The following is a 13,721-nucleotide window of genomic DNA, read 5'->3' as shown; positions in this document are numbered from 1 at the left end:
ACATCAGTTGTATTGGAGTAGAACCTACCCTGATGATTTCCGTTTAACTTGATTACATCTGCAAAGATCCTGTAGCCAAATAAGGTCACATGATGAGGTACTGGGGGTTAAGATCCAATATACCTTTTTCCAGTGGAGGAGCAATTCAACCTATAACAAGCATCATGTTTTCTTGTTATTTTTATTTTGTTTTCTATAATTTTGTGAGTCCTGGCAATGGATATTAAGTATGTCATTGGTAAATCCCCCCCCCCCAAAAAAAATTGACAAGATAGGGAAAGACTAAAGAAGATTGATAAAAGGTTCAATAACATTATCCTCATCTCTATTCATAGGGTAAACAAAACAGACCTAACTTGGGATATGGGGTGGGGTCTTACCACAGTCTGTGACAGCCTTCTGCTGATGTGGCCTGTTCCTTGGGCTTCTGTTATTCAAATCAGCCTGTAATACTGATCCCAGTCCAGATGACCACCTGGGCTTCACCCCAGTTAGTTACCAGTAGGCATATCTAGAAGATCCATCCCTCTTCCCCACCCCCACCCCGCCCCTTTGGTAGAGATGGTTCTAGAAAGAATGCAGAGCCCCATGCTATTTTTATTTTGAAATAGAAAATAAGATCTTTCGCTATACCTGCTAGGTTTTTCTCTCTCATTAGAGTGAAACAGATCACTGCCTTGTGGAACAAGTGTTCTCTCATAAATGGCAGACAGAAGTTCAATGGTATCAGATCAATACCAATTTCATATTTAGGCCTGGGGATTATTCCCTGACAAGGCAGATGGGGCAGGGCATTCTGTCTGCTGCTAGAATTGTTAGCACATGTCTTACATGGGAGGCCAGAGGGCCGAATGCTTCCCTAGACAGCATCTTTAGGGTGCCGGGCTGATGTCTCTGTCAAAATAGAAAATACTAAGATTGCACCCATGAGAAGGGATTCTTTATGCACGGATTTTTTTCACTTGTAGATTTTCAGTCTGAAACCCTAACCCATGAAGAGGGAGAAGCTAAAATAACTAGAGGCAGCAAGCCAACTTGGGAGAGGTGATTAGACTCTGGGTGTCTTGTCCAATGAGCGTTAGTGGGGCTGTCCCCAAGGCTGCTTTGAGGAAAAGGCTCTGGGTGCAGTGCAAGATGAACTGGGGATTGAGGGAAGAGGAATGTGCAGGAATTAAGGGCTACATTTTTACCAAATCACATTTCCACCTGACATTTCTGCAAAGTTCTGTATAAATGGCTTTGGATTTTTTCAACAGAGGTTTGAGATAACAATACTCAAAATGAATAATTTTTTTGTTTTTAGGCATGTGGATAGAAATTAGCTCTTTCTTTCAGTCTGGCATTGGTGAGCTCTGCTCCTGGCTATGAAATAGTTACCAGGCAGGACTGGGTTTTTGAGAGAGAGTCATACGGGGCCTGGGGTGTGTTGAGAAATAGCAGACTCCTGGGGGATTGTTGGCTGATGGAGGGTCGCCTGCGAAGCCTGTGTCCAGCTCTCAGGGGAGGCTTCCACTGATTTATTACAAGGAATGGCTCGTGTGATTATGGAGGTTGAGAAGTTCCACAATATGTCATCTGCAAGCCAGAGACCCGGGGAAGCTGGTGCTACAAGTCCTAGACTAAGGACAGGAGAAGAACAATGTCCAGCTCAAGGAGTCAGGCAGAGAGAGCAAATTCTTCCTTCCTCTGTTCTTGTTCTATTCAGGCCCTCTGCATATCGGAGGATACCCACCTTCACTGTGGAGGGCAATCTTCTTTACTTGGATTATGAATTCAAATGTCAATCTCATCTGGAAACACCCTCACAGACACATCCAGAAGTCATGTTTAACCAAATATCTGGCACACTATGATCCAGTCAGTTGACCCCAAATTAACATCACACCGTAGTAGAGGGGTGCTCTGCTGATGACAAGTCAACTTTGCTGACCTGTTGTCCACAACTGCCCCTTCCCCTCTGACCCCAATAGCAGTCTTAAGACTATTTAGTTATACAAAGACTCAAAAAATGCACCACACATGCTTGTCACATTTGCTTCCAGTCAGAATTCCCAGTTCCCCCCAAATTCCCATTTATAATTTAGTTGATCTAAAAATAAACCATTACAGCAAGAATTAGTCATACATACTAGGGTGTGAATGGTTATCTTAATTTTCTTGATAATATTTGCTATATATTATGGTCAAGAGAATGGACTCAAGAGGGGTCAGGCTGCCCAGATTTGAATCTTGGGTTTTGCACTTACTACTTGTGAGACATTCGACAAGTTACTTATCTTCTCTCTGTCTCAATTTCCTCATCTGTGGACTTCTCCGATGATATTTGCTTGGGAGATACTTTCGAGAAAGGGTCTTTGTCAATGACATCTCACCCATTCCTATGCCTCATGCCCAAAGCTGCCTTCCTAGAAGAATGTGGGTATTCTATTAACCTTAAGCACACTGAGTGTGTCTACCTTGTGCCAGATTATGTGTCTTCTTCATATCTTACACCTATCGTTTGACATCCCTCCTCTCTAAATGGGAAAATCTCAGCTCACAGAAGGCTAGTCCTTTGCGGAATGTTAGAGCTGGTTTGCAGCAGCCCTGGGGTCCAAATCCTGGCGCTAGAATTCCAGATCCAATATCCTACCCCTTGCTCCACCACCAGTCGTCCACATGTAAGAGATGGCTTAGTGCCGAGACACTGACAAGTGTTGTGATGGCCCAGGACAGAGGGAGGAAGCTGCACGCCGATGGATGCCACCTGGTTCCATGTTTTGGGGTAGCTAGCTCTTCAGTCTTTATGAGCCTCAGTTTCCTCAGATTTGTCAGACATGCTACTAATCTCCTCTAAAAGTATACATTTTAAGAAAGCAGTACCAGCGGAAAGTTTGTACTAAAACTTTGTACTAGCATCAGTGACTTGCCATATAAGTACCTGGGTTGTTACAGACATTCCCCCGCGAGCCTCTTGGAGATTTTTCCCTTTCTTCTTCAGCATCTTTTGGCATCTTCCCTACGCCCACCATGCACTGACATTGTGATGAGCTTTGAGACATTTCGGATGAGGCCTTTGTATATGAAATTAAATGTCAACCTGCTTGAGTTGCCTCCAAATTTCCCCGGGAGACCTCTGCTGGCATTTAATTTCTGATTAATATTATCCTCTCTGAAACTTTTAAAGCCCAATATGCTTTTCTTAAAAGTGGCTTTTTTTTTTTTTTCATTTTAAAAGATACCTGGGAAGTTCATGCTCAAGAACTTACTATACGACCTGGATCCATGCACTCTTGAAGAGCCCCAGGTGCTGCGTGCGAGCATGCTGTGTCCATTTCTGCACTTGGTCTGGTGCACTGATGTCAGCCAATCGAATGTCTGGTAGTGCTCATGACCCTCCCCTTTATGTGCTATTAGAGAACCAGTGTCATTTGCTTGCTTGGAGCTCTGGAAAGCTGGAAGCATTTCCTAAGGTTGAGGCGTGTGACCTCTAATCAACATGCGGGAGAAAGCGGCGTGTTCTAACACACGGTTTCTGGCTGACCATCTGTTCAGAGAGGAGGATGCCTGTGATCTGCAGACTTCGCCTTTCAAAACTTAGTTTCAGAGGGAAGATCTAAGGAGAATTAATGGTAAAAAAAAAAGGCGTGTAAGGGATCATATTAATCAGTTTGCAGTCACTCAAACTTCAAAAAAATTTCCTTTGAAAACAACTAATTTGCACAGCCTCTCGGCCTGTAATGATTCTCTATGAGTTATCGGCACGGATTTCACATCAGAAGCTGTATGCTGCAAAATAGAAGACCTTTAAACCTCTGTTCAGTTGGCTCTCGCGCACAGAGACTAATTTTCCTCTCCCTTTACCTCCATCCTGCCTCTTTGAAGAAATTGTTGCAAGGAGGGATTTTCTGCATGACCTGTTTCAGGGTCACTTTGTGAAGACAACTTTCCCCAAAGCTCTTCCCCAGCACTGTTTCAGGAACACTTCTTTCCCAGCCAGTGTGTTGTCAAGGTCACGTGCCTGACTCTTGTGCAGCTGCAACCCGTTCTCCCAGATTCGCCCAAGGTGGGAGCAAGTCTTTACAGGAACACAGAGCGCAGGGCCAGGGAGGGGACAGCAGGGTACCGCCTGGCCTTGAGCCGGTGTGGCGGGGGCATTGAAGGAGACAGCTCCCAAGACACGGCAACTGGCATTCCGGTTCATGCCCTTGGACCTACTGTCAGGACCGGGTGTGCGGAAGGGGTTTTAGATACACAGACCATTTGTTCTAATTTAATTCCTATTTTAAACATTTCAGTTGACCTAAAGGGACTCTTAAAAGTTTATTTGGTGAAACTTGGCTTGCCCTAAACCGTAGAAGAATCTTAACAGGATCATCATTCCATGGCCTCAAGATGCTGACTCACTGAGATTATGACCAGATTAAAAACAGCAAAAACAAAAACCAAGGAGGACTAAGTCTTTTGTGCCATATTTAATCTTTGCAAAGCGGGGAAAAATGCCTTCAAATCATGATATTCAAAAGCATGGCCTGGTTGACACAGTTTGCATCAGGGGAAAACAACGTGGGTTGTACGAGTCTGGGATGTATTATGGTGAAGGCCTTTCCGAGCAAGGCCCCCCGGACTCCACGAGGGTATGCACTGGTTCCGGGGTTCCGGGCTCCGGAAATGATGAAGAGCAGCTTCTGATTTCACAACTGGATCTTTGCTTCCCCTCCCTTCCCGTGCATATCCTATATTGCAAGTTTATTTATAAAATACCTCACAGTGGAGTAATTCAAAGATTGGTGGATCTCAAGTGGCTAAGCTGGAACTGGTTATCAGAGGAAAAACACATACAGATGTTCACCTGCTGGACTCACCCTGTTTCATCGACCTGTTTGATCTCAGGGGAGCTGCAACGCCATTTATTTCAGCCGGTAGGGGACAGTTCCTAAAGATACTGAAACTGTTTTCTGTTGAGGATAAACTCTGCACCGTGTTATGGATCCTCACCGTTTCTTCTTGATAGTTGAGAAAACGAGGCCCGGAGTTGAGAAGTGATTGTCAAGGGGTTACTCAGCTAGCTAAGAATTTTAGCCAGAACAAAGAGCCCTATCTTATATTCCTCCACTGACCCCTTCTTCCTCCCCTACCGACTTCCTTCTTGAGCCATACTTGCTGATGCTTCCAAAGTAGAAATCCTTGCAACACCATCTCTTCACTGCATTTCCTCGTTGCTCAAGATTTTTACAGATTCAAGATGTTCTTTGAAAAGAGAACTTTCCTGAAGTAAGCAAGAATTCCAGTAATGCCCCAAGGCAGACTTTTTTTTTTTCTTCCTTTTTGGCTTCAGCTTACCCCTGACTCATGTCTCTTGATAACTGAGTTCTTCTATACCAAGAACTTTAATGATTTTTGTCACTGGCTCTTCAGCCGTTCTTTGGCCTGATTTGTTCTGTTTTCTTGGGTGGTTGGCCATGAAACTGGAACCTTGAGAAGGAGGAGGCAAGCTCTGCCGTTCACACTCTTCTCAGCCAGAGCTGATGGTGGCCCACGGATGTTGTAGCTTAAGATGGTTTTCTTGGATAGTACCTTATGTAGAATTTGTAGCAATTTTAGAATTTCTGAGCAAACCGTTGAAAATGATTTCCTCCCTTTGTGGCTTTCAAGAGCTGGTCTCAGCAGTAAGGTGACAGACTCCATTGACAACTCAGTAGCCTTTGGAAACAAATGCTCTGGATGATGACAGGTGCTTCCAAGGGTCTTCTGCACCTGACCTTAAAGGAAACAGTGGGAGGTGAGTGATGGGAGATGAAAATATATGATGTTTTTATGCATGCAGCTGATGCTCGGAGTTTCTCTCACCATGAACATAGAGACTCCCCATGTGTGCCCGTGTAAGGTGACATTCAGGATAGGTAGTGATGAGTGTGACAGAGGCACTGGGCACTCAGAGTGGACCGTTACAGGCGGTGCTCTTGGAGAGGGGGCCTGGAGCTCTCCATACCCTTCCTCACCCAGGAATTGTTTCTTTAGTCTGGGAATCATGGGAAGGTCCAGCAGGTTCTAAAGAGGGTCTGGACCACCCAGGGGTGGGGGCGGTGGCTATTTACTAATGAAAAAGGAAACTTTTTTATTTTAAGTTTATTTATTTATTTTGAGAGAGAGAGAGAGAACAAGCGGGGGAAGGGCAGAGAGAGAGAATCCTAAGCAGGCTCTGTACTGTCGGCACAGATCCTGATGCAGGGCTCGAACTCACCAACCATGAGATCATGACCTGAGCCAAAATCAAGAGTTAGATTACCCACCTGGGCCCCCCCTGAAACAGTGGTATTTGACAATCAATTCCATCATGCCCAGTGGAATACCGGGAGCAGCTTACACCAACTGATTGTTACCTTCTCGGGAATTTTGTGAGCTGGTTTTTAAACATAGCAATTATCACACATTAAATAATGTAAACTTGTATTTAAAACAAGCACAAGTGATAAATACCCCAAACTCTACACTCGTTTATTTAATACCTTTTACTTTTATCTGTGCTTGCTAGGTTATTCACACCTCTTATGTCTGGATTGTGGAAATGCTGAGTAATGGTTTACCACTGCATTCTCTCCCAACTCTGTGCTAAGTGTTGCATTTTCATCCTGAAATTGGCTGGCTATAAACCAAGCTTTCCTCCCAGTCTGTTGACTGTCAAACTGGTTGTTTCTGGCTGGGTATCTGCCCTACTCCTTCTCTGGATTTCTGTTGTGTTGAGCCTTCAGTACTCACCAGGACTTACCAAGGGACCTGGCTGCCAAAGTCACTAAGAAGATAGAAGCCATGAACTAGATCTTACACAGAGGGTGAGCCCTAATCACTAAATACGGGGGCTTTTTCTCCAGAGTCACCACCCCCACACGGTTGGTTACTCTGTCTTTCTAAAGCTGTCTCCTCCACTGACTTGCCACCAGATTTCACCAATTCTTCTAACTCTATGTCAACTCTTTCTCCATCCATAATCTTTGTCCTAAAATGTGGTGTTCTTCAAGTTGCTGCTCTGGTCCCTCTTGCTGGGTCCCAGGTAGCTCTACTCGAGACTCATGCAAATGTCCCTGGTGGACCAAACTACTCAACATCGCCAGCACCAAATCTGTCATATCTCTCTTATCCAAAAATATAGGCTTTGCTTTTGATTTGTCTGTAGTTATTAATGAAAGACCAATTTCCCTAGTCTCTCAGTTTCAAAACCCTTAGTCATGTTTAAATCTTTGTGACATAGTTTTTGTATTTTTGTCTTATTTCTCTTCTAGAGTATAGGCTTTCAGGTGGGGGTCACTGTTGATTGTTCCCATTACACCTTCTACGTAATGCCAGCCTTAAAAAATACCGAGTATATTTTGTCAAAGTGTACAGTTCATTTAGAAAGTGATAATATTTTATTTAAATGTCCTATAATGTGGGGCAAACCAATACCCCTTTATTTCAAGGGAACAAGGTGGAGCCTAAATCCTGATGGTTGTGTGAACAGAAGCCACTGGAAGGTTACTTGAAAGGGGACATCTTATTTATTTGCCTTTGGCTAATGGGGATGAGAAAAGGTATTTGTGTGGTGTCTGTGCCAGAGAAGATAGAGAAGCTGTTTCCCTGGCCGTTCATTGTGATGTCTGTTTCCTCACAAAGGGAGTCTCGGCAGGAGATGGGGAGAGGCTCTCTGCCTTCTGAGTGCCTCAGCCTGTAAATGTGTTTTTTTTTTTTTTTAACTTTTTTTTGGTGTTTATTTATTTTTGAGAGAGACTGAGACAGAGTATGAGTGGGGGAGGGGCACAGAGGGATCCGAAGCAGGCTCCAGGCTCTGAGCTGCCAGCACAGAACCCAACACGGGGCACGAACTCATGAACCGTGAGATCATGACCTGAGCCGAAGTCGGATGTTTAACCGACTGAGCCACCCAGGCTCCCCAGCCTGTAAATGTTTTAACCAGTGGTCCCTCCTAAGGCTCCTGCTCACATCCCAGTTCCTGGGAGGCCAGGGGAGGGGTGGGGTGAGTCCTTTCCGCACATTTCTTAGACTCCTCCATAGCCTCATATGTCCCCAGGGCTGAGTGCTTCTGATGAGGTGCAGACAATCCACGTTATGGTTTCAGAATAAATGGGATTTTCCTTTTATCATTTCCCTTTTCCTTCTAACCTATATTTTAGGTATCCGTGTTTATACAAATTCAATTTTAACATGCAGTGCTTTGAAGATGAGGTTATTTCGATATTCATGAACTTGTGAGATTATTCAAAGAAAGAAGCATATAAATGGTGGCTATTTGAGTGAGTGAACACGAAGGTACATGTGAGGGTCAGAGGGAAAGATAGAGGGAAACTGTGAGATTTGATTAATAAGTGTAGAAATGCAGGGGGAAAAAGCACTTTCTGAAAAGAGGAAAACAAACCCCATCATCAAGGTATTTCAGTCAGGATTCTTATAGGAATTGAGCAGACCACAATGTGGTAGGATTTGGATAAACAAACACATTTTCAAAAAATGTTCATGCATGTGTTTACTGTGACCACACTAGACATTTTATCACATGGCAGGATATTTACAATTTCAATAATATCCACCATTTACCAGTTAGGCGTTGACCACATATTTGCCAGGAACTCTTGTCTATAATTCATATATAATAGATACCATTTCAACTCGGTCCTTCTGAGGACTTTGTAAATTGTCATCCTGACTCACATTTGGGATCCTGGAGACTGAGAATGGGTAGGGCCATCGAGACTTGGCCACGTGATGCAGTCTTGAGCAGAGAGCGGGGGCCCATGTCCAGCTAGTGGGGACGCACCCCAGCTCACTCCCCGTTGTGGTGGGAGGTCTTCTGCAAACACTTTGCCTTAATATGTTAAGTGGGTTCTAAGATGAATATGTGGAGATTTGCTGGGGAAAGAACAAGCAAATATTTTCTATTTGTAGTCTTAGAAACTTACAATCTGATTTTTTAAAAAAAGACATTTTTCATGCATTTCACAAAATAAATTGGAAGTTATGATTCCTATTTAAAACATCCCTGAGAAGTGTCAATGACCATTTTAAAAGAGGTGTTTGGGGTCTGGGCTTTTGTTTGGAGAAGAAGGCATACATTAAGCACCAGTGTATGTATATATTCAACACACTTACATCGAAAGCTATGTTTGTGATCCTCAGAAGCTCCCTCTTCAATCTTACAAGAATATGTAATATTCACCAAATGTCTTCTATGTAACACAACCCATTTGTCAGTCTCATGCCCTTGAAGAAGCTGTAGCTGATTCCTGGTTATCGACTGTCTTCTCTCTCTCTCTCTCTCTCTCTCTCTCTTGTCTGTCTGGGGGAAGAAGAAGCTGTATAGACCCTTGCATGGATGGAGAGCCCCACAGACACCTGGGAGAGCCCAGAGCAGACCAGAGAGAGGCTGACTCCCAGCATTCCTGGCTCTACCCGGTGTTTCCTTTTATTTATTCAGCATTGCTAAGTCGATCAGCATAAGGCTTGGCTCTTTAATGACTCCAGGCATTTCTCTGAGCACCACAATAATCATTGGCCAATTCACGTTTTTCATTCCCACTCAAGCTTCTGCAGGCAGTGACATGTCACTACCTCTGCCCACTGAGAGCTTTCCATGGGGCGTGGCTGACCCCCCGCTGGGATCCTGCCCACATCTCACTTGCCTCCCACACCTGGGGCATACCATCCATGGCCACTGCTGCCTCCAGGGGGGACTTGGCAGAGCCTTCTTTGAAGGCAAAGGACAAATACAAATTAGAAAGAAGAGGCTTAAATCTCCCAGTTGAAAATAAGGGAAAAAACTTCTGTCCCCCTCCTTTTTGTTTTAGATCAGTTACCTGAGAAAACATGCTATTGTAAATTCTTTCCCCTCTCTAAAGTGTACATAAATCCTTTCGCAGAGTAGATGGGTCTCTGGTGAGCTTTAGGACCCAAGGGCCTTTCTCAAGGGCCAGAAAGCCACCTCTGAAACACAATCATCTGGGAAGAAGCACCCTCATCTCCCAGTTCCCGTGGGGGGCTAGAAGTCTGACTCCTGTGGGAGCTTGCTCCAAGTTGCAAAGCTATCTCATGTCCTAAAGGTATGAGAAGTTTGTTTTTCCTCTGAATAGAGCTATGCAGTTCACACAGATGGGCACCCCCAGGACCAGGGGACTCTAGGATGAACTCTACATTGACAAATGGTGCCATCAAGTCCTCTCCTGGAGGACTAGTTATCGCTTCACCTTGATAACGTGTATGTGATGTCTTGTATCTGCTTGGCTATGTTGGGGGTGAGATTTCCTTCTGTCTTTCCAATCTCTTAGCAGACTGACTGCGATGCATGCCACATTCTGGTTTAGAGCTTACTCAGTAATAAAAGTGTTTTCTTTCCTTTCTACCTTTGAGGAGAGGGCTTCTGGGTTGGGAGGAGATTTTGCTTTTATTTACATTTCCCCCAACAAGGGATAGGGGAGCATCTGGGAGAGTCCTTGTCTTACTGGCAGAGAGAAGCCGGACTCCTATGGAGTCTTAAAAGGGGTCTGTGGACACCTCTCTTCCCTGCCCGTATCTGGCACAGGGTCAGTGCACCACGCTTCACCCTCCTGCCTTATCACCCTGAGTCATCGGGGGACAAAGTGCAGTCACCCTCCACTCACCCCCTGAACCTTCTTTCTGGGACCCTCTCTGAGACAGATGGCCCGTGCCTACACCCTACATTTCCTGGGGAGGAATCCTCTCCCTATGCTTTCTTTAGCTATCTCCCCCATTTTCCAGGCTCCAAGGGCCTGTGAGTGAATGGCTATCAAGTGAATTGTCCCCCCTCAAATTCCTACGTTGAAATCCTAACCCCAGGGACCTGAGAATGTGCCTGTTTGGAGAGAGGTCTTTAAAGTGGTAACTGAAGTAAAATGAGGTCGTGCAGGGGAGGAAAAAATCTTCCTTCTACCCTTCTTGGATATGCGGCCGGTCTAAGAACGAAGCTGACCTAAAATTGATAAGCAGGAGGAAAAAAACCAATCAGTTTAATTACATACGTACGCATGGGAATTTCACCAAAGTATGAGACTCAGTGAGGCGGGCAGCCAGATGATTGAGATCTATGCCACCCTGAGCTACAGAAAGGACAGAGGTTGGAGTTTCAGTGGGGAGCGAGTGGGGTGGCGGGAGACAAATTATGGGAAAGGGAGGGAGGAGATTATGGTAGAGTTTACTTTGTTATGCAGATGACAGTCTCTCAGGTAACAAAATTATCTCTGGGAGTAGTCCTCTTTCTGGAACTATACTTTGACTAATAGAACTTCCCTTTACAAAGGGGAGATACGTATTTTAAGCGGTTAGGGGGGAGGTTAAGAACTTTTTCTGTGTCTGCTGGTTTCCCATCACTTTAACTCAAAGTGGCACCTTCTGAACCCCTTCAGCCCTAATCCAACGTGACTGGTGTCCTTGTCAGGGGAGAAGGACACACACCAGGGGAAGGTCCCGTGAAGACACAGAAAGAACATGAACCATCTGTGAGCCCACAAGAGAGGCCTCACAAGAAGACAGATGCCTTGATGCTGGGCTTCCAGTCTCCGGAAGTGTGGCAAAACAAGTGCGTGTGGTTTAAGCTGCTCGGTCTGTGGCATTCTGTTACCGCAGTGCTAGCAAACTGATACTGTGACCCAGGAGCCTTTCCGCATGTGTCCCCTGGTCATCTTACTGTTTTCCCGACATGGACAGGGGGTCACAGGAGGCCTCAGAAACTTCGGCTGTAATCACACAAAAAACATCAATGCGGTCATTTCCTACACGTATTGATCGAAAAAGTCTCCCGACGCCCTCTCTTCTGTTTAATCAAGGCGGGTACACAAACGTTTTAGCAGCCGAGGACAGCTCTCCCTCCATCCTGTCCCGTAGTGGGCCCACGGGTGCCTCTCATGATAATACCAGAGACTACTGAAACAGGTTATTTTCTTAGTGCCCTTTTGCTTGTAGTCTGTGTGCTTTTGAGACAGGAAATCTATTCCGAGTTTGAGTGTGTTTTTGATGCCACGGTTCTTCCGTGTTAGGAACTGAGCTATGGAAGATATTTTACATGTGATTTTACCTGGAATTTACTTTTGGTTCATCCTCAGTGTGTCGGTTTTGGGGCCGATTCCAGACACCTGTTTACAACAGCTCCCCAGGGCGTGCGCCCAGGTGGATGGCAGGGACCCTGCCTCGAGTGGGCAAGAGAGGGACGATCTTGCTGCACCAGATAGAAAATGCAACTGAGTGAAATTTGATTTGTGGCTTGTGGACAAGTTCACTCCAGGCAGGAATAAAGCATTTGATTAAACTGCCATTTACGGAATCATTAGTTTCCTGCTGTGCACGCTTGATTGCTTGTGTGCTTAAAGCCCGCATCTCATTTGTGAGTCACTGTGTCAGGAGTTTTGAGTGGAACGCAGCCTGTTGCTTCTTCCATGCAGCTTGAGTTTCTTGAACTGCCCCATTTTGTTATGCTCGGAGACAATGGTGAACACGTTGGCTGTGGAATCACAGCAGTGGTAGTCATGTCATTAGATTAGAAACCAGGACAGTTGTCCAGTCGTCACGCTTTGTAGAGGTAGCACGAGCCCTGCTGGTTATGGAATACGTAATACTTGGATGGCATTTTATTAATTAACATTTTCCCCTGCTTGCCTGGGATGACGGTTCGTGAGTTCTAAGTGAATGTGAGCACAGACAACAAAGAACTGCCTCAGTGTCCCAGTTACCATGCCAACTATCTTCTATTCACTTTCTGATGACATTCTTGATTGATTCTTTAGGGAACTCTGGGTACCACGCGAGCTTAAGGCTGTCTTTCTTCTTGCTATCTTGACAACAACATTTCTCTTCTCTCCAAGGAAAGTATGAGCGCATCTTCATGGTGGGTATTATTTCCACCTGAGTTTTGTAACTTTTGTTAGGAAATACTCATCAGAATTAAACAAATGATGCCATTCTTACATGGATAAAGATTTCTCTCTGGCCGTGTTGGGGCTTTGCCTCAAGGGAGCAACCAGAGCTGCAATAGCCTGTGTGATCCGCTAGGTGGAGCCGCTGGAGAAAGTATTTGCATTCAGCGTTTGAAATGATGGAAGAAATAAATAATGAGACTCTTGATGGGTCTGTGGATAAAGCGATGACTGTTTGCCTTTTTTGACAACGGTGGTAGAGATCTCTGGAATAAAATATCAGCTTGACAGCTTCTTATCTATCCGGCACAAAATTAATTACGTTTCTAGTTAAGCACATTAAGAGAAAATAGACTTTTGATTCAAATTTAGGCATGCATCTTATTTTATTTCATTTGTTTTACCTCATTTTATTGATTTTTTATTTACAGCAGTTCCTACTTTTCTGAAGGCAAAAAACAGGGGAAAGAAAATGAAAGAATAATCCTCTGTTGTCTTCATTTGTATGTATGAATGCAGCCTTCCCCGTGAGGTCTCTATCCTGTTTGGCTTTAAGCCTTCTCAGGCAAGATATTACCTCCCTAGTAATGGAAGCGATGAACAGCTTGGGCATATGTGAGGCTCAATGCATATTCAATGCACAGCATTGTTCTCCCATTTAACAAACATCTTTATTGAAAGACAACACACGGGCTCTCTGGAGCCACGTAGAACACACACACCCTGAGATTAAACCATGGACCACTCTCCACGTGCCCTGCTCTCATTCCCCACTCTTACCTACAAAAATGTTTCATTTTGTTTGGGATTAGTTCTGCTTAGAGCTTATCC

At 44.7% G+C, this 13,721-nt stretch overlaps 1 protein-coding gene across 1 annotated transcript in view; it reads left to right on the top strand.

Moving 5' to 3' along the window:
- The first annotated feature begins 3,222 nt into the window (after window positions 1-3,222).
- The window catches only part of LOC147575688 (uncharacterized), a 140,538-nt gene continuing 130,039 nt past the window's right edge, over window positions 3,223-13,721 (top strand). The window contains exon 1 of the mRNA XM_086683223.1: window positions 3,223-11,560. The gene's annotated coding sequence lies outside the window, so the exon portion shown is untranslated. The remainder of the gene's footprint in view (window positions 11,561-13,721) is intronic.

Source organism: Puma concolor, chromosome D3 (genome assembly GCF_028749965.1).
Source record: "Puma concolor isolate L17-30 chromosome D3, mPumCon1.1.hap2, whole genome shotgun sequence".
NCBI lineage: Eukaryota > Metazoa > Chordata > Mammalia > Carnivora > Felidae > Puma > Puma concolor.
Note: the sequence above shows the minus strand (reverse complement) of the source record. Positions and strands in the feature narration are given on the sequence as shown.